This window comes from Heterocephalus glaber, unplaced genomic scaffold (assembly GCF_053883595.1).
Source record: "Heterocephalus glaber isolate CG9 unplaced genomic scaffold, H.glaber_assembly_v1.0 deba00001428, whole genome shotgun sequence".
Classification (NCBI taxonomy): Eukaryota; Metazoa; Chordata; class Mammalia; order Rodentia; family Bathyergidae; genus Heterocephalus; species Heterocephalus glaber.
Window position 1 is genome coordinate 32,010,170 of NW_028258293.1, and position 27,753 is coordinate 32,037,922.

The following is a 27,753-nucleotide window of genomic DNA, read 5'->3' on the forward strand; positions in this document are numbered from 1 at the left end:
AGGAAAGCCAGAGTTCATCACAAATGGATTGTCAAGCCCAAAAATGAAGATAAGGAAACTGAGGCCCACAGAGTCTGCCTGAACAGGACCAGCCCCAGGTCTTCTACCTCCTAGTTCACTTCACCTCTTAACCCCCATGGTCCCAGCTGGCCAGCAGCTAAGCCAAGGCTGAGGAAAGCATCACCCTGGCCACCAAGCAGAAAGCTGACTACAGACATAGGACCCCTGAGGCAGAGCAGTTTCCCCCAAAGCCCAGCTTCCCCTTAACACCCTTCTCTGGCCAGAGCTCTGATTCCAGTGCAGGCCTAGCCCTGCCTGGGTAGACTCATCTGAGGGTTCCACCCTTTGCGCCTTCCCTCATTAAGGGTCCCTTAAGGTAAGAGGAATGTAATACACCCCGCACTTCACCACACCTGGAAGCCGGCAGAGACCCCAAAAGAACACAACCCAGATGGGCAAGCCCTGGGCAGGGCGATATTAATTACCTGGTACAGGGAGCCGGCCCCGGCATCTCTGGAGATTATTTCAGTGGCAGAACCGCACCTCTCCCCACCCAGCCGAGTTCGAACAAAGCCCAGGCTCTACCAGCTTGGCTGAATTCGATCTGGCCGGCTCCAGCAGCACAGCCGCCCGCCCAGTTCCCTAGGTGCAGCACGCCAGAGCCCCAGCAGCGTGTAGCCAAGGCGCCGGGCGGGCAGGAAGGGAGAAGGGGCGGGGGCAGAGGGGGAAGGGGTGGGCGGGAGGAGGCCGAGCGTCTCCTTTCTGCAAAGCAGCGCTGAGCGTGGGGAGCGCCTTCCCACGGTCTGGGCTGTTTTCCTGCACTCAGTCTCCAAGGAGGAATTTCTCACTAGGCCAGGCTTTCCAAGGCCTGTCAGAGCGCTGGGTGAGCTCTGGAGTGAAAGACCACTACAGATCCTCTGTGCCTTAGCTTATGCAGCTGGGCACAGAAGTGTCTTTTGCAGACCTCAAATTGGATTTGGGATTCTGTCAGATTAGATTAGATCAGATTAGATGGACCTCTTCCCCTGACCCTCCCAAAGGAGTCCCTGTAACTACCACTCAGCAAAGAAAGCTGAGCAGCAGCTACCACTTATGAAGAGCTATTTATTGTGCACCACGTGCTTTATAAACCTTATGTCTACCCACAACCACCTCAGGAAGTAGGCACTATACTCTCATGAACAATATGTCAAAACTGAGGCTCAAGGAGAATGTGGTCTCATATAGTGTTTCCTAAACACCTAGTATGTTTCAGGCAATGAGATGAAACATGAGCTGAACAACACATTATAACCCTGGCCTATACCCCAAAGGATGACTCCTAATAACTAACAACTGAAACAATACAACAAATGCTTTCACACATTTCCAAATGTTCCCCAGGAGTTAGTATTACCTCATCGCTCCACTTACCCAACACACCCATTGTTTCTGAGAAACATGACAGGAGTCAGGTTATGCAGATTATCTCTTGTAGGTCATAATTAGGAGTTTAGGTTTTGTTCTAAATTTTAACAATGAGAAGACTTTGGACAGAGTGACAAGACCTAACATTTTTAAAAGATCAGTGACTACTCAATAAAGAAGCGGTAATAGAATCAAGAAAAAAAAGTAGATTGTTTTAGAGCTACAGACAACAGAAGATGGTAATAATGTAGACTAATGTAAGATAAGATGAAAAGAAAGAACCATATTCTAAAGATAAAACTTGAGAGAAGCAGTAGCAGAACTGGTGTAAGACAGAATGTAATGGAAGAGAGCGAGCGGCAATTTCCCCATGACTATACATCTGGTAAATGACTGAGGCATTCATGCCCTCCACTGGCTCCTAAGCAGGTTTCTCTTCTCTCTACAATGCTATTTATAAAAGAAACTGTTACTAGTCTCTGTACCAACCTGCCAAAGAGTAGGTTAGTTTTATGTTATGTATCCATCTTCCTTGACAGATGTCTACACTTTGATTCAATGAGCCCAAATTAGTCTAACTGCAGAGGATGTACAGGAAAAACTCTGTGAGAAAAGAAAGCACCTAGCTCTTTGTTAAGTAGTATTATTCACCCTTTCCAGGCCCTGAGTACATACTTGTTCTATTCTAACTAATGAAAGTCTCAAATTTGGTAAAAGAGACAAGGAATTTCTTGAAGACAGCTACATTAAAGAAAGAATTGTTCACATGTGTAAATACCAAATAGTTTCTCTTTTGTGAGAAACTCTAAGTGTAAATAAGGATCAAAATGTATAATAGACAATGTGAAATAGGAAGAAAAGGTCGAAAGGGGGAGGAGAAGAGGGAGGGCTAAGGGAAAGGAAAGAAGGGAAAGGAATAAATGTGAGAAAAGGAAAAAATGGAAATAAAGTCTTTGTAAATAGGGGTGGAGGAGTTGAATGGAGGGCAGGGAAATAGGGAAAAAAAATAAGAACCAAGATAATATTATGTAAAGGTACAAATTCCCAATAATGAATGTCAGCATATTGTATACCTAAAATGTACCAATAAAATCAATGGAAAAAAAAGAAAGAATTGTTCAGTAATACAAACAGGGAGATCTGCTGTACTCTGAGAACACGGCTTCAAAGTAGTTTTAAGATGCTCCCTTGATCTCAGACACTGTCCTTCATTCTAATTTGTATGAGGTGAATGAGAGCCAGAAACAGTCCTCTGCCTTGCACACAGCTTTACAAATTAAATGATCAATAACTGTAGCATCTAATCTTACTCAACTTCCCACCCCAGGCAACATCCTTTTATAGAATTTTTTCCAGACTTTGCTGGAACATATGCAGGAGCAGGGAGCTCACCATCCACTAGTATTATCCCAAAACAAAAACAAACAAAACATTTATTCTTTTCATCAAAATTAACTTAAAATGGTTCAGAGACCTAACTATAAAATGTCTAAAAGATAATGTAGGAGAAAATCTAGATGACTTTGGATTTGACAATGATTTTAGATACATTACCAAAAACACAATTCATAAATGAAAAATTTCACAAGTTGATCTTGATTAAAATTCAAAACTTTTGTTCTGCAAAAAAACAATGTTAAAAAAAAAATTAGGTACAAACTAGAATAAAATTGTTACAAAACATGTCTAGCAGGGCTGGGGATTTAGCTCAATGGCGTCGTGCCTGCCTTGCAAGCACAAGGTCCTGACTTCAAACTCCAGTACCAAAAAAAAAAAAAATCCAGTAAAGGATTTGTATTCATAATATAGAAAGTCAAAAAATTCAACAATAAACAACCCAATCAAAATATGAGCAAAAGATCTGAACACTTCACAAAAAAAGACATATACATGACAAACATAAAATTGTCAACATCATATGTCATTAGGGAATTAAAAATTGAAACAACAATGTGATACCACTACATCCCTATGAGAAGAGCTAAAATCCAAAACACTGGCATCACCAAATGCTGGTGATGATGTAGAACAACAGAACTCTCATCCATGGGCTTATCAGAATACAAAATAGGACAACCACTTTGGAACACAGTTTGATAGTTTCTTACAATGCTAAATATATATGCTTACTGGCAACTGCACTCCTAGGAATTTACCCAAATGAGATGAAAAGTATGCTTATACAAAAGTTTTCCATCAATGTTTATTGAATCTTTATTTAAAACTGCCAATGAAGTGGGGCAGGGATTTAGCTCAGTGGCGCTGTGCCTGCCTTGCAAGCGAAAGGTCCTGAGTTCCATCTCTGGTACCAAAAAAAAAAAAATTCAATGAAGTGAGAATATCACCTCCTTTCATTGTACTTAGCACTTCCAATTTTTCAGTCTGAGCTGCATTAGATTTTTAGCCACTGCAATGCCTTTGGCTGACATTCAGCTTTGGCAGCCAAAACCACGATTTTCATTAAGAATAACACCATGCTAAGTCTCCTCCACCCTGCCTATATGTTGCCATTTCTTTGAGACTTAAATTGCAGACCTTCACTGTCATACTCTTAAATTTCATCTTGTTGGCTACAGCCCATCTATTGAGGCTTGCTCCCTGCATCTAGCATATTAGTTTTCCCTTCTAGTCATCATCACTTGCAAATATAATAAGTGTGCCATTTCTTCAAACATTTATCATGTGTCCTTGCCTATTCTAGGATTAGGGATTAAAGATGACCAAGAAATGACCCGCACCTCCAGGAAAATTAGCACTAATAGGAGAGGTTAGAACATACAAAACTAAAATGTCTTGTGTATTCTATGTGCTGCACTAGAAAACTGAATAAACAAAGTAGAATGAGGTAGAAGCAACAGTACATCTACTGTACAGTACTAGGCAGAACCACTAATATCTCCAGCAGGAAAGATCAGATTCAGACATCTATTTTAGATTTCAGTTCTGAAAAACTAAATGCTGGCTTAGTATAAAGGCTAAACTGTGTCTATCAGTGGTGGGTGCTGCTGTAGGAAACTTGGCTAAATTTGACTCCCTATGATCAAACACAAGACTTATGAAATTGAGGCATACTGGTAAGATGCCAGCACTTTGTTTATTACTGGAAGCTAGTAGCTTATAATCAAGGAAGAAACTATTAGCTAAAGAAATGAAAAAGCAGAATTAAATGAGGCAGTAGAAAGAACTTTAGGGATGAAGCTGTACATTCAAAGAAAGAAAGAAAATTGTAGAGATATTAAACAACTTGCTGAAATTTACATAAGTTATCAGTTAACTTGTTTTAAGCACAATGGCTCCTTCCATTTATATAGTTCTTCAGTTTACAAAGTTGAGTAATTCACAAATTATTCTTACAAGCCATGGACCTTGGCAAACGTTTTGTCTGTGGAATTTTTCTTTTTTTAGGCCTAACCAGGGCTTTTAGGTCACATATCTAGACTCCGCAGGGCATATGAGTTTGAATATATGCTAACTCTACTACAAAAGTTAATGGCCAGGGATTTAGCTCAGTGGTTCCGGCGCCTTCCTGGAAAGCACAAGGTCCCGAGTTCAATCCCTGGTACCAAAAACAAACAAACAAACAAAAAGCTAATGACCAATAATAATAATTAGACAACTCAGTTTTGTTTAAAGACCACCTAATTAGCTTATTTATGAAACCGAAGGCTACTACAGTATGACTGAAATGGCCAGTGGATTTAAAAATGGTTGTTTCTATTTCATTCTTTTGCAACTACAAGTATGAACAATATACTTACTGAATGAAAATTACAATCTTCAGTTACCACCAAATAAATGAATAAGGTAATTAATTAGTCAACAATGAAGATTATTTTGATTTTAAAATAACTACCCAAATGCCTTTTGTGTGTATGCATGGGGGGGGGGGGGGTGCTAGGCTTGAACCCAAGGCATCATGCATGCCAGGGAAGCACTCTACCACTGATCTTTGCAAGATAGGATCTCACTAAATTGCCCTGCTGGCCTTGAACTTGTAATCCTCCTGACTCAGCCTCCCAAGCAGCTAGGATTACAGGCATGTGCCAGTGCACTCAGCTTGCTATTCTTGTAATAATTAGATGGCAGGGCCACTTGCCCATTAAGGACATTTATAAACAATAGGAACCATTTGCAAAAATTATGTAAACAGTATATTAAAACAAAAGATCCAAATAGTCAAAGCAATCTTGACCAAAAAGTACAGATATGGAGGTATCACACTATCAGATTTCAAATATATTACAAAACTATAGTGATCAAAATAGGATACACTGGCATAAAAACAGATAAATCAACCGAAGGAATGGGATAGAGAACCCAGAAATAAACCCATATACCTACAGTAAATTGATTTTCGGTAAAAATGTCAAAAGCACACAATAGGGAAAGGGCAGTTTCATCAATAAAGGATAAAAACTAGATATCCACATGCAGAAAAGTGGACCCGATATCACCTCTTAAGAATCAACTGAAAAAGGATTAATTTAAATGTAATAACTGAAACTATAAAATTACTAGAAGAAAATACAGTGGGAAAGCTCCCAGCATTGGTCTGAGCAGAAATTTCTTGGATATGACCCCAAAAGCACAGAAAAGGAAAGCAAAAATAGTCAAATGCGATTCCATCAAGCTTCTTGACATGAAAAGAAACAGCAAAGTGAAGAGATAACTCACAAAGGAGAAAATATTTGCAAATCATACATTGGATAAGGGGCTAATCCAAAGTATATAAAGTATACAAACTAATCAATAAAAAGAAAATAAATAATTCTATTTAAAAATGGACTTATAGGACTAATGGCAGAAAACTTCCCAAGCAGGGGAAAAGAGCTTGACATACAGATAAGTGAGGCATATAGGACTCCAAATAGCCTTGATCAAAAAAATTCTACACATAGGCATATAATTGTTAAGATTCCAGAAACTCAACAGAAGAACAAAGTTCTACAAGCAGTGAGAGAAAAGAAACAAATCACATACAAAGGAAAGCCCATCAGAATCACAGCAGACTTCTCAACACAAATCATCAAGGCAAATCATCCAAGCCCTAAAAGAAAAGAGCCTCCAACCCAGATTGATGTACCCTGCAAAACTATCTTCCAAAATGGATGGAGAAATAAGATACTTTCATGACAAAGAGCACCTTAGGAACTTCGTGAATACCAAACCAGCACTCCAAAGAATTTTACACAATATCCTAGGAAAAGACATTGAGGATCACAACCCCAGGAAGCAAAGCAGAATGAACCCATCTGGCATGACAAGAAATTAAATGTAAAGGGGGAGAACCCAACAAAAAGAAAAAGTCATGGCAATGACAAGTCAATACATTTCAGTTATAACCATCAACGTTAATGCTCTCAATTCACCAATCAAAAGAAATACACTAGCAGAACGGGTCAAGAAGCAAAATCAAATAATATGCTGCATACAAGAAACACACTTAATTCAAAAGGAAACTCATAGACTGAAAGTTAAAGGGTGGAAAACAATACTGCATGGGACGGGAAACAAAAAAAAAGGAGGAGTACCTATCCTCTTTGCAGATCAAGTAGATTTCAAACCAACACTGATTAAGAGAGATGAAGAAGGACACTACATCCTTCTAAAGGGAACAATCTAAGAGGAAGACATGACAATCATAAATATCTATGCACCAAATACTAGTGCACCCAACTATATAAAACAAATACTAACAGACATGAAAAGTCATATATGCACTAATACAATTGTAGCGGGGGACCTCAACACCCCACTGTCACAAATAGATAGATCAACTAGACTAAAAATAAGTAAAGAAATACTAGAACTCAATCAAACTCTTGAACAAATGAACTTAACAGATGTTTACAGAGTCTTCCACCCCACAAAATCAGAATACACATTCTTCTCAGCTGCACATGGGTCATTCTACAAAATAGGCCACATACTCACACACAGAACATGTTTAAGTAAGTGCAAAGGAATTGAAGTTATCCTCTGTGTATTATCAGATCATAGTGCGATGAAATTGGAGATCCACAGCAAAAGAAACTCAAAAAATTTCATAAATACGTGGAAATTGAACAACACACTTCTGAATACCAATGGGTCACAGAGGAAATTAAAGAAGAAATCAGACAGTTCCTTCAATTAAATCACAATGACAATACAACATATCGGAATCTATGGGACACAATGAAAGCAGTCTTATGAGGGAAATTCATAGCAGTGAATAGGCATATTAGGAAAACAGAGCGAGCCCAATTTAACAACCTGATGCTGCACTTCAAGCTTCTGGAAAAAGAAGAACAGGACAACCCCAAAGCTCATACAAGGGAGGAAATTATAAAGATCAGAGGAGAAATAAATGCAATGGAGACTAAAAGAACGATACAAAAAAAAAAAAAAAATCAATGAAGCCAAGAGTTGGTTCTTCAAAAGAATCAACAAAATTGACAAACCTTTAGCCAACCTTGTCAGAAAAAGGAAAGAAAAGGCCCAAATCCATGCAATTAGGAATGAAAAGGGTGAAATGACAACAGACCAAGCAGAAATCCAGAGGATCATCAATACCTACTTCCAGAACCTATACACCAGCCAATAAGATGGACAACACGGAAGAAATGGACAGATTCCTAGATACATATGAATTACCAAAGTTGAACGAAGAAGACCTAAAAATTCTGAACAACCCAGTATCAACCAATGAAATTGAAAATGTAATTCAAAACTTATCAACTAAGAAAAGCCCGGGCCCTGATGGCTTCACTGCTGAATTCTACAAGACATTTAGAGAGGAACTGCTGCCACTACTGTTGAAACTCTTCAATGAAATTGAAAGGGAAGCAATACTCCCAAATTCATTCCTGGAAGCAAGCATCACCTTGATCCCCAAAGCAGACAAAGACCCAACCAAAAAGGAGAACTATAGGCCAATCTCACTAATGAACATAGATGCAAAAATCCTTAATAAAACAATGCCAAACAGAATACAGAAGATCATCAAGAAGATCATACACCCTGATCAAGTGGGATTCATCCCAGGGATGCAGGGATGGCTCAACATACGCAAATCAATCAGTGTAATACACTATGTCAATAGAGCCAAGGACCAAAACCATATGATTATCTCCACAGATGCAGAAAAAGCATTTGACAAAATCCAACATGCATTTATGATAAAAACCCTACAAAAAATTGGAATAGATGGTCTCTACCTCAAACTGATAGAAGCCATCTATGAAAAACCAACAGCCAATATCATACTAAATGGTCAAAAACTGAAATCCTTCACACTCAAATCAGGAACAAGACAAGGATGTCCACTATCACCACTCTTGTTCAATATAGTTCTGGAAACATTAGCCACGGCAATTAGACAAGAGAAAGAAATAAAAGGAATAAAGATAGGTAATGAAGAAGTCAAATTGTCATTCTTTGCAGATGACATGATACTCTATATAGAAGACCCCAAGAACTCCACCAAAAGTCTTCTAGACTTAATAACCAAATTCAGTCAAGTAGCTGGTTACAAGGTCAACACACAAAAATCAATAGCTTTCCTCTACACCAATGACAGACTCACTGAGAGAGAAATAGGGCAAATAATTCCTTTCACAATAGCATCCAAAAAACTGAAATACCTAGGAATCAACCTAACAAAAGAAATCAAAGACCTCTTCTCTGAAAACTATGGCACTCTGAAAACAGAGATTGAATATGATATCAGAAAATGGACAGACATCCCCTGCACCTGGGGAGGAAGAATTAATATAGTGAAAATGGGCATACTTCCAAAACTGCTATAGAGATTTAATGCAATTCCAATTGAGATCCCAGCAGCATACTTCATAGACCTTCAGAAAACAATCCAAAAATTCATTTGGAGCAAGAAGAGACCCAGAATAGCAAAAGCAATTCTAGGTAACAGAGACATGGCAGGGGGTATCACAATCCCCCTGCAACTCTACTACAAAGCTACTGTGATAAAAACAGCATCGTACTGTCAAAGAAACAGACCTGAGGACCAGTGGAACAGATTAGAAGATGCAGAAACAACGACAGACACACTCACCCATCTCATCTTCGATAAAGGAGCCAAACACCCTCACTGGAGGAAAGATAGCCTCTTTAATAAATGGTGCTGGAAAAATTGGGCTTCAGCTTGCCAAAGATTAAAACTAGACCTATATCTCTTGCCATGCACTAAACTAAAATCAAAATGGGTTAAAGATCTAAATATTAAAATAGAAACTCTGAACCAGTTGGAACAGAGGTTAGGTAGAACCTTTGAAGACATTGGTGTAGGAAAAGATTTTATGAACAAAACCTCAGTTGCCCGTGAACTAGCACAAACAATCAACAAGTGGGATCTTTTCTTATTATAAAGCTTCTGCACAGCAAGAGAAACCACCAGCAATGTGAAGAGACAACCCACAATGTGGGAAAAAATCTTCACCTGCTTTTCCTCAGACAAGGGTCTACTATCTCGAATCTATAAAGAACTTAAAAAGATCAGACCTCCCAAATTTAAAGACCCAATCCAAAAATGGGCATCTGAAATGAACAGACATTTCTCAGACAAAGAAGTAGAAATAGCAAATAAATACATGAAAAAATGTTCAACATCACTGGTCATTCGAGAGATGCAGATGAAAACAATGCTGAGATTCTACCTCACTCCAGGAAGAATAGCTGCTATCATGAAATCAACCAATAACAAATGCTGGCGGGGCTGTGGGGAAAGAGGAACCCTGCTCCACTGCTGGTGGGAGTGTAGACTGGTGTAACCACTGTGGAAATCAGTATGGAGATACCTCAAAGAACTAGGACTGGAAATCCTATTTGACCCCGCTATTCCACTGCTGGGGATCTTCCCCAAAGAATTAAAAGAATCATACCACAGTGATATATGTGCACCCATGTTCATAGCAGCACAGTTTGTGATAACTAAAACTTGGAAACAGCCCAAATGCCCATTAACTGGAGACTGGATAAAGAAAATGTGGGTTTTCTGTAAAATGGAGTACTACCTCAGCCATAAAAAATGAGAAATTAGAGACATTTATAGCTAAGTGGATGCACATTGAGGCGGTACTCTTAAGTGAAATAAATAGGACACACATGTATAAATACCAAATAGTTTCTCTGGTGTGAGAAACTGAAAAGTGTAAATAAGGACTAAAATGTATAATACGTAATGGGAAATAGGAAGAAAAGGGGCAAAGGGGAAGGAAGTGGGAGGGCTAGGGGAAAGGATAGAAGGGATTGGGATTAATATGAAAAAATGGAAAAATAGGAACAAAATCTTTGTAAATAGGGAGGAATGGCGGGGTTGAAGGAAGGGCTGAGGCTGAGCAAGGGTAAAAGATATGAACCAAGAGAGATTATGTAAAGGTGCAAATTTCCAATGATGAATATCATTATACTGTATACCTAAAATGTACCAATGATTAGAATGAATAATCGATAATGTAAAACATGAAGAAAAGGTCCAAACGGGTAGGGATAGTGGGAGGGGCAGGGGAAAGGAAAGAAGGGAAAGGAAAAATGATGAGAAATGGAAAAAATGTAAATAAAGTCTTTGTAAATAGGGAAGTGTTGGGAGCAATGCTACATAATTCTAGGGATAAATCATTTGGTTAGCCTAGTTCTCTTGCCTACAGCCCAGCTACAGAATAACTCCAGTTTGGCCTCCGGTCACAACTGAGACTTCAGTGATCCAGTGATGCTGTGATTCTCCAGGACAAGAAACATCCTGGGAGAACAAACATCTGCTCAGTTCCTCATTGTTCTTGGACTGATTAACATCTTGTTTGCCGGAGATGTACTGAACTCTCTGCAAGCCTTCCGTTACACCTTGTTTATCCCAATGTGAACTATTGAACTCTCTGCAAGTCATTTGTTACATTTGTTTCTCCCGATGTACTGAATAAAAGGCGTGGTAAGCTGGGGGCTTTGTTTTTGCTGCCCAGAGCAGCACTGATCAGACCCAAAGCTCAGCTTCTTCTCAGTCTCATTTTTCTACCTTTCCTGTAATTCGCCGTGTGCTCCTGTGGCTCGCAGGAGACCAGGACTCACTGCAGAGGTTCTGGTAACATCCCCTTCCCCTGTCCCCTACAGGGAAGGGTGGAGGGGGTGAAGGGAGGGCTAGGAATGGGGAAAAAATAAGAACCAAGATGCATTATGTAAAGGTACAATTCCCAATGAGAAATGTAATTGTGCTGTATACCTAAAATGTACCAATAAAAGTATTTAACAACAACAACAAAAATGGACTAAAGATCTGAACAGACATTTCTCAAAAGAAGACATACAGGGCCCGGGATTTAGCTCAGCGGTTTTGCCACCTGCTGCACAAACGCAAGGACCGGAGTTCAATCCACGGTACCAAACAAAAAAAACAAAAAAACAACAAAAAAAGAAGACATACAAATGACCAACAGCTATATGAAAAAAATGCTCAATATCTCTAATCATTAGAGGATTGCAAATTAAAACCATAATGAAATATCACTTCATACCTGTTAAGAGGAGCTATTATAAAAAAGATGACAGATAACAAGTGTTGGCAAGGATATGGAGAAAGGGAACCCTTATACACTCTTAGTAGTATTGTAAATTAATATAGCCATTTTGGAAAACAGTACAAAGGTTCCTCAAAGAACTAAAAATAGGGGCTGGGGATTTAGCTCAGTGGTGCTGTGCCTGCCTCACAAGTGCCAAGGTCCTAAGTTCCATCCCTGGTATGGGAAAAACAAAACAAAAAAAAAAACAAGAAATAAAAATAGAATTATCATATGATTCAGTAATCCTGCCTCTGGGTATATATGCAAAGGAATTAAAATAAGCAGGTCAAAGAGACATCTGCATTCCCATGTTCACTGCAGCATTATTCACAATTGCCAAGAGAAACAACCTAAATGTCTATTGATGGATGAAAAGAAAATGCTGTCATTTGTAATAACATGGATGAACCTAGAGAACATTACGTTAGGTGAAATAAAGCTAGGCACAGAGAAACAAATACTGTATGTCTCACTTATACATGGAATTTTTAAAAGTTGAATTCACATAAGTAGAGCGTAGAATGAAAGAATGAATAAGAGGAGCTGGAAAGACTAGTCAGCAAACTACATAAAGCCCTGAAGACCAGGAAAGAATGTGCGCAAGGAATAGCCTAAAGAGTGGTTCTCTTCTCATGGTGCCATAGAAATGACCATCTGCCCTTCCAACCAAAGAGACAGAGACAGACACACAGACAGAGACAGAGACACAGAGTCAGACAGAGACAGAGAAAGGGAGGGGAGGAAGAAAGAAGAGGAAGGGGCAAGGGAAGAAAGAAGGAAGAAAAAGGAAAGAAGGGAGGGAGGGAAGCAGAAGGTAAGGTGGGAGGGAAGGAGGGAGAAGGGAGGAGGGAAGGAGGGAGAGAGGATAGGAGGGAGGGGCTGTAGAATTCTATAAGAACCTTACAAACCAGGCATGGTGACACATTCCCAGCCCTGAGGCTGAGGTAGTGCAACCTCAAGTCTCACCTGGACAACTTAGCAAGACCCTGTCTCAAAATTTAAAAAAATTAAAAGGGCTGGGGGTGTAGCTCAATGGTAAAGTATTCCTGAGTTTGAACCCAAGTAGGGAGAGGGAGGGAGAAAGAGATGAGGAGAGAGGAGAAGAGAGGGAGAGAGAGAAGAAAGGGGGAAGAAAAGGAGAGAGGGGGAAGAGGGAGAAAAAAAGAAAGGGGGCGGGGAGAGAACATTATACTAAATGAGATGTCCAGTAGGCAATCTCTGAGGTATTAGTATCTACAACCAACCCATCAGGAAAAAATGCAGTAATAAATTGCCATCCCATCATTTCTCCCTCTGCCTGTCCTTTGAGACTTAGCTCAAATCATCTTTATGAAGGCTTCCTAGAATCCCTCAAGCAGAACTAGTCACACCTACTTGTGCTCCTTACAGTGGTCTACCCAAACACTCATCCCAATTTACTAAAAGTATTAATATTTCTTTTCACCTGTATATGTTAGGTGCTGTACCTCTTCATTTATTACTATATCTACAGCCCAGATTAATGCAACTTCAATAAAACATAGGCACTACCACACATTTCTATGGAGTTATACTGTACAGAGTACAAATATACTTCTAGCTCTTTTTCATTCTTTCATTCTACTCTCTACTGTGAATTTAACTGTTTAAAATTCTGTGAATTTGACTTTTTAAAATTCTACATATAAGTGAGACAGACACATTTAAAACAGAATTAAAGACAAGCATGGTGGCTTATGGCTGTAATCTCAGCTCTCTGGGAGGATGGGGCAGGAGGATCTCAAGTTCAAGGGCAGCCAGGGCAACTTAGCAAGATCCAGTCTCAAAAACTGAAAAATGGGGGGCCGGGGATTTAGCTCAGTGGTGTCACCACCTGCCTCAGAAGCACAAGGTCCTGAGTTCGATCCCTGGTACCAAAAAATTTAAAAATGGGCTAGGGATATAGCTCAGTGCAAAGGCCCTCGTTTCAAACCCCAGTTCTGCAAAATAAACAAAACTATATTAAAAAGTGATTAAAGTTGAAAGATTTACAAATGCTTAACCAGTATCTATTCTTTTCTTCAACCAAACAGACCTTAATTTTGTTTGAGAAAGCAATGACACGACTATATACAGTCTCTGTCTTACAATGGGTCAACTCACAATTTTTCAACTTTATGACAGCAATGCATATTCAGTAGAAACAACACAACAGTGATACATATTCAGTACAAACTGTAATCCACATTGTGTTTATCTTTTCCCATTTATTGATACGTGGTATGATACTCTTGTGAAGTTGTACAGTGGCAGTGAGCCATAACTCAGTCAGCCACATGATCTCAAGAGTAAACAACTGCCTGGGCTGGGGATTTGGCTCAGTGGTGCCGCTGCCTGCCTCAGAAGTGCAAGGTCCCAAATTCAATCCCCGGTACCAAAAGAAAAAAAAAAAAGCAAACAACTAATACTGTATAGTATACTGTGATGCTAAACTATGATATTCAGTAGGTGAGATGTACTGTATTAAATACACTTTTGACTTAAAATATTTTCAACTTACAATGGTTTATGGGGGGACATAATCCCATCATAAGGAGAGGAGCACCTATACTAGTTCTCTTAGCCACACTTAAAGTTTGGTGTGCCCATATTACACATTTCTAGCCAGGAAGCCTCTAAGAATTCTGGGGAAATCGTTTTAGTTGAAATAGGACATAGGAGGAGTAAAGTGCTCCTTCTGCCTTCCCCTCTTTCTTCTGTCTTCAAACATTCTTTCTGGAGCTACAGTAGCCATCTTATAACTATAAGAACAAGGTATAAAAACAAACACTCTAAGGTTAGGAGAGTAGAAAAAGACAAAGAGTTTGGATTCCAAATGCTATCGTGAGATATTATCACTACTGTACCTAAACCCGTGCCAGTACCAATTATCTACCTCCTTGTTAACTGAAGAAAATTAATTACTACATTTCAGGTTGCTATTAAGTTTTCTACAGTTTATAGCTGAAAATATTTCTAATTGCTATAAACAAGAAACAAACTAGAAAAGAGAAAAATTCATGCTAGTCAGAAACATTAATTCCTTATTAACTGGTCCCCAACCACAAGCAAATAGCTCTTATTAGCAGTGGAGAATATCTCAACAAATTAAGACAATATTTAGTAGATATGAAAGGAGGACTGAGAATTCACTTCACAATCTTGTACATTCTGAACAAGCCCGCAACTACTCTCCCCAATAAGTCTTTAAAACAAAAATCTCAAAATAATAGTAAAGCCCAATGATGGCAAATCTTTTAGAGCTTTTAATGACACAGTCTCCTGCAGCATGTGTCCCATAGGTTCACCTCCACTGGTATGACCTATTTCAAAAATGTCTTTCAGGTTGTTCACACATATAAAAATACATACACAGATACCTTAGGAAAATAATAATCAGCAGGATACAGGTAATAAAGTAGAAGAAAATTGCAGCATAGTATCAACATCTGACAGTAAAAGCAGCTACAGCAATTCATGGCCAAATTTTGTTTTGAGCATCCTGGAAGCCAAACCAAAATCAAAAGGAAAAGAGTAAAATTAACCACCTAACCAACACTCACTGTCTGAAGAAGGAAATGTTTTGTTAAGATATAACTATTCAGGAGGCTGAGGCAGGAGTACTGCCAAGAGTTTGAGGCCAGTTTAGATTACATAGTTGAGTTCAAGGCCAGCCTGAACTACATAGCAAGACCTTGTCTCAAAAAAGAAGGAGGAGGAACAGGAGGAGAAATATAAAATAATAAATGCTGGAGAAGGAGCACAGATTGGGGTGGGGGCCTTCTGTATTGTTGGCGGGAGTGTAAACTATAAACTAGTTCAACCAGTATGGAAATCAGTATGGAGATTACTCAAAAAACTAAAACTAGAAATTCCATTTGACCGGGCTGCAGTATTTCCCTTCTAGGTATCTTCCTGAAAGAGTTAAAGACATCATATTATAGTGATCTATGAACACCCATGTTTATAGCAGCACAACTCTTAACAACTAAGTCTTGAAGGCAGCCTGTATGTCCATCAACAGATGAATAGATAAAGAAAATATGGTACTAATGGGATTAATATGAGAAAATGAAAAAAATGGAAACAAAGTCTTTGTAAATAGGGAGGGGCAGAGGGGTTGAAGGGAGGGCAGGGGAATGGGGAAAAGAATAAGAACCAAGATAGAGTATGTAAAGGTGCAAATTCCCAATGATGAATGTCATTATACTGTATACCTAAAATGTACCAATAAAATTAATACCATTAAAAAAAAAAAGATATAACTATTAACAGTTAAAGACCAGGGATTTAGCTAAGTGGTGCTGTGCCTGCCTCGCAAGCGCAAGGTCCTGAATTTTATCCCTGGTACCAGAAAAAAAAACTATTAACAGTTAAAGCACAGGTTGGAAAATGTTTTTCTGCAAAAGGTCACATTATAAATATTTTAGGCTTTGCAGGCCACATCATCTCTGTCTCAGCTATTCAACTCTGCCTTTATAGCACAAAAGTACCCACAGACAATATGTAAATGAATGGGTGTGGCTGCATTCCAATAAAACTTTTATTACAAAAAGATGTAGCAGGTCACAAGTCCTAAAGGCTGTAGTAAAGAATTATTTGATCTGGCCAGGCATGGTGATACACGTCTATAATTCCAGCACTTGGCAGAAGAATTACCACAAGTTCAAGGCCAGCCTGAACTACATAGTGAGACCCTGTCTCAAAAAACTACAAAGAATTATTTGATATAAGCAGTAGATTCCAGTTAATTAAGCAGAAAGTAAATTCACTGAAAGAACACTGTGTGGCTCACAAAAGTTTGGAAAAGACTGGAGAAACATACATAAGGCTAACCTTCTAGAACAAAGCACAAAGCTACAACTGAAAATCTAGTCCACTGAACTATTTCTGATCACTAGGTGCTAGAATGGGTATCACTGCCATTTCTGGGCCAAGATTTCAACCTCAACACAACAGCTTCTAGCACCAATGCCGCTTTAGTGCCAGGAATTCAATCTCGCAGGTGACACTACTGCCTCTGCCTTCATAAGGAGAAAGTTAGTTCCTTGTTATTTTCTTTTCCTTTATGTCTGGAATTCCTAAATCCAAGTGTAGTACTGGCACACTGAGTTGGTAAAACCTAGAGCCTGTGCCCTCAAAGCAGGGAAGTTGGGAAGCGAATATCCAAATTTTTATCCCCGTTAGGGGATTTCATCTTTGCCCCTAATGAGACTCATAAAAATGGAGAATACCAAATGCTATACAGTAAAAACAAATGACAACTGCCCATTTCAATTATATCGTAATTTTACCTTTCTTCCCATTAATAAATTTTTTTTTTATGTTTCTCCGATGGCTGGGGGTATAGCTCAGTGGCAGACCACGTGCCTAGCACGCAAAGCTAGTCTAATATATTATAACTAACTCTAACAAACTAAAAATGCTGTCATCATTTCCTCAAAAAGGGAATACAAAGTCTTATTATTTATTACATCCCCATATTAAACTCTGAGGAATTTATCTCTTACTTGTTGAGCGCTTTAAGTACAGGTAGATACAGACAGAACATCCCCTACCTGAAGTGCCTGAAACCAGAAGTGTTTCAAATAGCAATTTTTTTCTATTTTTGGAATATGTGCATATAATGAAATTATCTTGGAGGGGGGACCCAAATTCATTTACACTGCATACACATCTTACACACACAGCCTGAAGGTAATTTTATATAATATTTTTAGTACATTGGTGGTTTTTTTGCTTTTTGTTGGTGGTGGTGATGGTGGTGGTAGTGGTTTTGGTTTTTTTGTTTATTATTGTTGTTTGGTTTTGTGCGACAGATGATCCTCCTGCCTCCGCTTCCTGAATACTGGGCTTATAGACATGTGCCACCATGTCCAGCTATTTTTTGTTTCTTGTTTTTAACAGTGCTGGGCACTGGGCATGGTGGCACATGCCTGTAATCCCATTACTCAAGAGGCTAAGGCAGGAGGATTGCCTCAAGTTCAAAGCCAGCCTGGGCTACACAGTGAGCTCAACCCCAGCCTGAACTACAAAATGAGACCTTGTCTCAAAAAAAAAAAAGTGCTGGGCACTGAACCCTGAACCCAGGGCCTCATGCATGTTAGGCAAGGACTTTACCACTGAACTACAACCCCAGTCCTTTTGAAAATTTTAATTTTGAGACAGAGTCTCACTTAATTGTCAAGGCTGGCCTCAAACTTGCAATCCTTCTACCATAGCCTGGTAGACTAGTTGGGATTACAGGCATGCAAAACTATGCCTCATGCACCTGTGTTCTGACTGAAACCCATCACAAGAAAACAGCTGTAGAATTTTTAACTTATATTATCAAGTCAGATCTCAAAGAGTTTTGAATTTTGGAGCATTTCAAATTTTGGATTTTCAGGTGAGGGATGCTCAAACTTGTACTACTGTCAATCTCCATGCCTTTGTTTAGGCTGTTACTTTTGCCTGGACATCCTTACCTCTTATATCCTTTTGTTTCCTGGTAAATTCTTAATCTTCAGCTGTTATCTCTAACTTGCCTTTTTTTTTTTTTTTTTTTTTTTAGTACCGGGGATCAAACTCGGGTCCTTGCACTTTACTTGCCATTTCTAATGCAGTCCTCTCCCAAAGGCTTGAGTAAGTCCTCCACCTTCAGGATCTGATACCATCTCATGAAAACCTAACACTTTATTTACCACAGATATTTTATATCTCCAACCAGACCACAAGTATCTTTGTTTAGGAAATGTTTCATCCATTTCTGTTCTCCTTACATCTCTTTCAAAGCCTAGTCCATAGAAAACTCTCAGCAATTTTATCTCCTGAACTCAAACAAATAAAAAATATACTATGTATCATTTGGCTCAGCCACTCAATTTCTACCTTCCTCTCATTCATTTTATACCCCAAGGTACATGCTTACTTCCAAGGCTGCCTTAAATATATCTTCCAAATATTTAAAATGTTGTACCAGCACAAGTGGCTTTTTTTTAAATGTGACAGTAAATAAGTTTTTTATAAGCTCCAAGGTAGTTTGGAGGTCCACTGTGTCACCAAAGCAGAAGACAAGGACTCCCAGAGTCAAAATACCACAGATACCCTTAAAAAAAAAAAAAGATATTCTCATCTTTCTTGCTACTGAAATCTTCCTTCTCCTTTTAAGTAAGTTTAGACTCCAACTATGGTATTCTAGTGGGTCAGCCCTACTGGATATACAAGATACTTATAGAAAAGGATCTTCTGTACAATATAAAATTATAAACAGTTGCACTTATGACCAATGAACAAAACACATTCATCCCCAATACAGGATTTAATTCTTACATACAATCTGTTTAGACTTACCTTCACAAGTGAAGCCCATTCCCAAAGCCATCTCCTAGACCATTCCCACCACTGTCTTCTGCCACCTCCTGTCACACAGGAGGTTATATCTCTTCTCATTTAAATTATATCTCTTCTCATTTAAATTATATCTCTTCTCATTTATATCTCTTCTTAAATTGATCATCTATTTTCCTTAGTGAAGTATGAGCAGCTTGAGGGAAAGAAAAGGGCTAGCACAGAGTAAGGCATAGTAAATTCTTGATAAATGCTAAATAAACAAACCAAAATGAGTTAAGAACATTTAACTCAGTTAGCATTTCCATTTTGATGAAGTAGAATCTGAGTGACTTTCCTAATTCCCCCTAAGACTATCATCACAGTATTCTTGGCTTTCCATTGAGACCCCTTTTTACCACATTGCCTTCTCCTAGGACTAATCAGTGTATTAAAGGAGGACTCTCAGACTAAGAGTCAGAAGTCTTTGTACTTTGACATGCCATTTAACTTCTTTGAACGCTAATTTCCTCATTCATCAAATAGGAACAATCATACTCTTTCCTGAGCATACTGTGAATAATGCATAAAACAATGTCAGTAAAATGTCTTGAGAAGTATGAAATTATCCACTAGATCAGGGACAAATGCTTAGGTTGATGACTCCACCTGATGATGCAAAGTCAAAACCAGAGTCTATTCTAGGAAAACTATATCATTGTTCCTAACAACAGCCCTCTTAAAAAAAAATCAGCCTTGTTATCTGTATTTTGCAGATTTAAAAAAATTGAGGGAAGGGGGCTTAATACTTGCCAAAGATTGCAAACTTAGGAAATAACACAGCTGAAATTATAATTCAGATCCATCATATTCTAAACAGTTTTCTATGCCGCTTCCCAAAAAATTATAGAATGTTAGCTTTTATTCTTAATTTCAATTACTACTAAGCTTGAGTACATTTGGTCTCTTAGGCCAAATCAAACTAAGATCTACCCTTGTGGGTAAATATACCTTGACTTAATTTCTGTGGAAGCAAAAATTGAGTATGTATATGAGAAAATGTATATAAGAAATGTTCTCAGTTTTGAAATTATTTTCAACTATACTGAAAACCTGACAAGAAATGCAAAAGTGAACATACATTTTTTATCATTCACTGCCATGATTATGAAACACAGAACAGTAGGCTTTGAAATCAAACAATTCAAACTTAGGATGGAAAAGAAACCCTGGACAGAGCCCTGGAGGAATGAATAACCATACAAGAGAAGTTCAATATGCTGCTGTATTAAGACTAAGTGGAATTGGCAGTAAGACCTAAAAATTACAGTTCTTTCTTTCTCTTCCTCCCCAAACACCCCCACATCTTGCAAAGAACCTAGCCTATGCTGCTTCCGTTCTCCATACATCTCATCTCCTACACAGACAGAAACAGTGTAGACTACGTCACCAAGTAGGTACACAACCCTCCTTTGCCTTAGTGCCTCCCTCTGCAAAGACAGGCTGAATGGCAGACAGATTGTCAGATGACACATGCAGTCATAATGCTGCCCTTCAAACAGTTTGGGGCAGGCTTTTTTGGTAGGGTGATATAGGTGCTATTATTTGCAGCTTTAAATATCCATATGCCTGTACCCAGGAATTCTTTTCTTTAGGAAAAGAGTGTAGAAAAAAATTTTAAAGACCTACTTGGAACTTACAAAAATGATGAACAGTATGAATATATAGTTTTCTCAGAAAGAGCTCTGGCATAGGGTAGACATCTAGACCCTGTGGTGCCAAAACAGGGGCAAAACCCTTCCCTGTAGTCAGAGCCTGTCAGATCTCAGGAGGCCTAGAAAGGAGAGCAACAGACTCATCCTTGAAGTAGCTTCACTTTCCAGGATTCATTCCCTTGACAAGTTCCATCAGATGTCCCTGAGTCTCTGCTAGATATGATGCCATGTTGAGTACATCTAAAAAGCAGCCAATGAATCAGAGGCAAAAGATACATAAAGAAAATCATGAAAACAAGAAAAATGAAGTAAGTATTCCATCAGAAATAGGAAAAAAGACATTAATTCTGACTATGAAAGCCAAAAAGGCTTCACCAAGAGACTCCTTCCCTTTATAGATACCCTTTTCACTGTACTAAGGCTCTAGCATCCACATCAGACATCTAAACTAGGACTCTGAAGGATTTTTGTCCAACAGTAAAAAAAAAGAAGTTAGCTAAGCAGACAGAAAAGATAAAGGCTAAAAGCTAAGAGAGCCAGCATGGTGGCACACTTCTGTAATCCCAGCACTTGGGAAGCTGAGGTAGAAGGACTGCTGTGAGTTCAAGGCCAGCCTTAACTACACAGCATGACCCTGTCTCAAAATAAATAAATAAATAAAACAAAAAGTAGGGAAGTAAATGTACAGGTTGAATATCCCTTATGCAAAATGCTTACATCCGAAGTGTTTTCAGATTTCAAATATTTTTGAGATTTGAAATATTTTCCATATACTTAATGAGGTATCTTGGCAATTGGACCCCAGTTTAAATAAGAAATTCATTTATGTCTCATATACACCTCATACACATATCCTGAAGATAATTTTATACAGTATTTTTAGTGTACCTGTGTTTTGACTGCAACCCATCACATTAGGTCAGATGTGGAATTTTCCACTTGTAGCATCATTGTTGGTGCTCTAAAACTTTTCAATTTTAGAGCACTTCAGATTTTAGACTTTTGGATTATAGATGTTCAACCTGTACAAAGAATAGTAGCCATGGTTGGAGTGTGGGGTATATAGAGGAGTTAGGGGAAAAAATAGTAGGAAAGGTATAATTGGATCAGATTTTTAGATAGCCTTGAATGCCAGCCTACAAAACTTGAAATTTATTCTATAAGCAAAAAACTACTAAAAAGTTTTTAAGCAGAGCAGTGGCATGATTTGAATTTTTTAGAAAGATCACTCTACCAGAAGTGTGAACAATAAGAGAACACTGGAAACAGAAAGCAGTTGGAAAACTATGGCGCTGTAATAGTCTAGTTAAGAGAAGATGAGGCTGAGGGTGTATCATACATAGCTCAGTAGTAGAGCACTTGCCTAGCATGTACGAGGCCTTGGATTCCAGATGAAGGCAGCCCAACATTGTGACCAGAGTCTAAGCAGGGTGAGTCCCTAACATGGAAGGGTACAGGGCAAGGTACCTTGATGAGAAGAAGGAAAGCCCAAGTAGAGTGAGAAGGAACTTCACAAAAAGGCAAAGTAGGCTCATATAGGATATCACAGTCTGAGTACAGCAGAAGGAATCCATATAGGGAAGGGATTGGCATTGCTTACTGTATCAAAAGCCAAGCACAGTGAGGAAGTTCTTATGGAAGAGAATCTGGATAGGGTGCTAAAGCCCACACAAGATAAGGAGGATATCCACACACACCTGTCATGGGTGTGACAAAAACCTCACTTCCTCACTGCTATTGGCCCTGGGAACAGCAAGGGTCTAGTAACAATTAGCATATCTAGCAGCCAGATTTTGGATTTGAGACATCATCTAATACCAAAAGAAACAGGGGTCTTTGTTGAGATGAGTGATCAAAGGCTGGTACAAAGAAAATTCATTATGAACCTAGAACATCTTGGGCCAAAAAGCAAGTGTTCGAAGAACGGCATAGACATGTCAAAAGTGAGAGCCAATACTATCTAGAATATATAAAGAACTGAAAAAAATCAGACCCCTCAAATTCAAAGGCCCAATTCAAAAATGGGCATCTGAAATGAACAGACATTTCTCAAAGAAGTAAAACCAGCAAATAAACATATGAAAAAATGGTCAACATCACTGGTTATTCGAGAGATGCAGATGAAAACAACACTGAGATTCCACCTCACCCCACAAAGAATGGCTGCTATCATGAAATCAACCAATAACAAATGCTGGTGGGGCTGTGGGGAAAGAGGAACCCTGCTCCATTGTTGGTGGGAGTGCAGACTGCTGCAACCACTATGGAAATCAGTGTGGAGATACCTCAAAGGACTAGGGTTGGAGGTCTCATTTGACCCAGCTATTCCCCTGCTGGGTATTTTCTCAAAAGAATTAAAAGAATCATACCACAGAGATATATGTGTACCCATGTTTATTGAGGCACAGTTTGTAATAGCTGAAGCTTGGAAATAGCCCAAGTGCCCATCAACTGGAAACTGGATAAAGAAGATGTGGTTTTTTTTATAAAATGGAGTACTACTCAGCCATAAAGAGTGAGAAACTAGTCATTTATAGCTAAATGGATGCATATTGAGACCATACTCTTAAGTGCAATAAATAGGACACACATGTGTAAATACCAAATAGTTTCTCTAGTGTGAGAAACTGAGAGTGTAAATAAGGACTAAAAGGATTAATAACTAATAAATGATACTTTGAAATTGGAAAAGGTCCAAAGGGGTAGGGATGGTGGGAGGGGAAGGGGAAAGGAAAGAATGGAAAGGAAAAATTATGAAAAAAGAAAAAAAAGTGGAAACGAGGTATGTAAATAGGGAAGGGTTTAGGGTTGAAGGGCACACAGGTAATGGGGAAAAAATAAGAACCAAGATACATCATGTACAGGTACAAGCACCCAAAGATAAATGTAAATGTATTGTATACCTAAAATGTACCAATAAAAGAATTTAAGAAAAAAAAAAGTGGGAGCCAACTTGAATGGGGAGCTTACTAGCCAAATTAGAGAGACTCTGAGTATTAAAACAAATAGTGCTAGCAATAGTTTATTACCTACTGAATAAAATTAATCCATCCAGCTAGAAATAATATTGAAAGTTTGTCAAAGGAAAGGGTCCTATTACACATCTTTACAGTACTACCTTAAAAATGCTTATTAAATATAAAGAAGAAAAGAGTAGAGGCCGGGGATTTAGCTCAGTGGTTCCGCCACCTGCCTTGCAAGCGCAAGGTCCTGAGTTCAATCCCCGGTACCAAAAAAAAAAAAAAAAGAAAGAAAAGAGTAACCTCACGGTACAGAAGTCTAGCAGACACCATCTGAAGCAAGTTACTAAAGTGAACATCAATAGTAATGGGACAAATTGAAACCACCACATCTGAAAGCATGCAATAAGAACATGATATCAATTTTGTAATATTTCCTTCCAAGGAGGCATAACCTGAAACCAGTGATGATAATTCTGCAAAATACATGAAACACCCAATATTCTACAAAATAACTAGTCTGTAATCTTCAAAAGTGTCATGGTTATTAAAGTCAAGGGAAGACTGAGGAGTCAAAGAAAATGTGGCATCTAAAATGTATGTAATGTGATTCTGAACTACATATTTTGCTCTACAAGACAGTGGGAAAAGTGGCATTACTTGAATGGGTTTGAGGATTTCTCAGATGGTAACAATGAATGAATGCTAATTTTCTTATTCAGATGATAATTATTATGTAGGAAAGACTTTGGGGCTGATGAAGCATCGTATCAGCAACTCATTCTCAAATGACAGAGAAAAATTAAGTTTGTTTCAAAAAAATGTAATGAAAAAGAAACCAAAAAAAAAAAGAAAAAAATGATAACATGGAACAAAGCAGTAGCAGTGGGAATGGTGAAGGAACACATTTTTCCAGAGTCACATAGCCACACAATAGTTAAAAATAAAGTTGAAGCTAGACTTTGAGCCTCAAATTTCTTTTCTGCCATATACAACTTATGGAATGCCAAAGAAAATTGTTTTCTAAGAATCAGAAGTTTATGCATCTGATAATGATTAAATGTCAGCAGTCTGGAATGAGAAAGAGAAGATGACAAACCTTTGAGTCAAACCCAGGCTTACAGGACACCAGTCTTTTTGATGAAGACACATCCAGAGACTCCTCTACTTAACTGACGCAAAGCACAGTGACCTCAAATGTTCCTTCCATGCTGACATAATGACTCTTACTCTAAAACTTCTTGATCTCATTCTGGCTCAGTCTTATAAGTGTTCAAGTAACCAGTGACTAAACTAGTCTCAGACCGACTGTCTCCACCAATGCTCAACCTGTTTAGGCTGCAGAATAAATGATAACTGTCAACAACAACAAATTTTACCCTTTCTTAAAATGAACTAATGTGATTAATATCAAGACCTTTCAAAGCAAGGAGGAGACAGAAGATCTCTTTACCAAAAATAAGCAAAATATAATAGAAAGAATATAAACAAGTTAGATCCAATTGATTCCTAACTCTACCCCTTGGACTGGTTATTCTCTCTGAACTAAAAGCTCTTAACTATAAAGTGGGGATAACTAAGTATTATGAAGTACAATATTGAAAAAATAATGTCTGAAGTACCTATCAGAAGTCCCCAAAACACAGTAGAGTCCAAACATGTAATTCTTGTTTAGCTATTATTTACTACATTATTTGCATTATTTTATAGTATCTATAACAATAATTTACATTGTATTATACTATATTTGCATTATTTGTTACATTACACTATTTTTGCTACATTATTTCCAACTCTATCTTTAGTAAATAACTCATATGTGTATAGTTTTATACACATCCAGGATATCATTTATACTTCATATAACCTTGAGAATTTATACAATGAAAGTGTTCTTATTTCAATTTGATAGATTGGGCTACTGAAGCATGAATAGAATGAACTGACTTGCCCAAGCTTCACAGTAAATTAAATGTACACTTAAGCACTGAAACTTGTACTCCCAAAATGCAGTGATCCTTCCGCCTCATATTTATGGAAAGGAGGAAAGAACAGTTGTTTATTACTTTTTTTATATAAAAAACTAAGGAACTTGCTTAAGAATACACAGCAAGATCATACAGCCCCAGTACTGATAAGTATATGGCAAGCTACATGAAGTTGTACAAAGAATTCTGGACCCAAGGATAGGAAAAATGAGAACTAGTCCCAGAACTACTACCAAATTGCTGAGTGATCCTGAACAAATTACTGTTTGTCCTGAAGTTCCCTTCCAATGTGCCCACTGATTCAGAATTTTCAGAAACAAAGCAACTACTGCATGCAAGACACTGTGCATAGATATTGTGAACAAAACAGAGTCCCTACACTTACAGAGCTTACAGGATAGAATACTGCAGGAGTTGGATACTAAAGAAACAAACACACCAATTACAACATAATTACAACTTGTATAACACAGCCAGTGCAAATCAGGAAGAAGAATGTTGACAGAAGAGCAAATACACCAAAGAAAATCTTACTAACAAATCCCAGATTACAAATCAAAGTAGCTTCTCTCAGCTCTCTTCTCCATCACAAATAAGGGTTCAGTATTTCTTTTTCATTATGTTACCTGACTACCTGCTGCTTTGTATAGCTGAAATCGTGGTCTACCACAAACATAAAATGTACAACAAATGGAAGCCAGTTCTATCAGTTATCATGCAATCTAACATAAGCTCCTTTCCCTCTCTGAGTCTCGGTTTCTTCAATTACAAAATGAGAGTAATAATACCTAATTCACAGTATTGTTCTGAGGATAAAAAAGGAAAAGAGGGCCAAGGATTTAGCTCAGTGGTTCTGCCACCTGCCTTGCAAGCACAAGGACCTGAGTTCCATTCCCAGTACCAAAAAAAAAAAAAAAAAAAAGGAAAAGAGTATTCTGAAAACTCAAGTGTTTTATAGAGAAGACAGTACTAAATCCTTAAAAGAAATCAATCCTTTGCTCTAGTGTGCCCTCAATGCTTCATAGCCAGTTAAGTACACAACAGATTCCCCTATCTGTAAAACCATGATAACATCAGAACCTACCTCACAGAGTGACAGTTGGAATTGAATCAGATAACACATAGGTAAGGTACTTAGCACAATCCTTGATACATACCTATAAAAACATTAGCAGCTATTAATTCACTTAAATTTTCTTTCCTTCAATTTCCTCATCTGTAAAAGTATAACAGTAGTACTGAATTCATAGGATTTTATGGAAATTAAATGAGTATGCTTAAAGGCTCAGAACTGTGACTGGCACATAGTATGCTATATAAGATTATATCAGTAGTAGTAGTAGTACTGTAGTAGTTCTTTTAGCTGTCCCCACAATTTACATGTACTGTACATAGATCACTGGTTCTCAATCAGTGTTTTTTTTTCCCCCAAGGGACAAAAGAACAGAGATTCAGTGGGAAAGCCAAGACTAGAACATTGGTCCCCTGACTTCCAGGCTGAAGCTCCTCCCATGAGCTAACCTACAGATATGTCTCAGATACATTGAGATATTTCTCAAGCATTTCCTCTCCTTTCTTCTCCCCTTCCCTCCTCACCACTTCACTAGTTTCCTTTCTAGCATCATCAGAGGTCTCAAACACGGCTGACCTCATTCCCTACTCTCTCAGCTGCCTAAATTCCCAAGGATCTACCTTGTTGAGCTCTAGTCTGGGCTTTAGCCCAGACAACCCTTCCTACTTATCTTGCCTACAGATCCCTTTCTTCGAGAGCTATACTTCAACGCTGCTCTCTCCCAAGGTTAGGCAGGCATTCTGCCTGAAAAGTTTA

The 27,753-nt window shown here is 38.3% G+C and overlaps 1 protein-coding gene across 8 annotated transcripts in view; it reads right to left on the reverse strand.

Moving 5' to 3' along the window:
- Positions 1-27,753, reverse strand: part of Pak1 (p21 (RAC1) activated kinase 1) — a 167,540-nt gene that overhangs the window by 82,892 nt on the left and 56,895 nt on the right. For 2 of the 8 annotated variants that reach the window (XM_013067424.3, XM_013067421.3), the window contains exon 1: positions 486-688. The exons of 5 other annotated variants lie outside the window; for them this stretch is intronic. The gene's annotated coding sequence lies outside the window, so the exon portion shown is untranslated. Of the gene's footprint in view, positions 1-485; positions 729-27,753 lie in introns of those variants that run through there. One more of the 8 variants, XM_013067419.3, reaches the window with a different exon arrangement.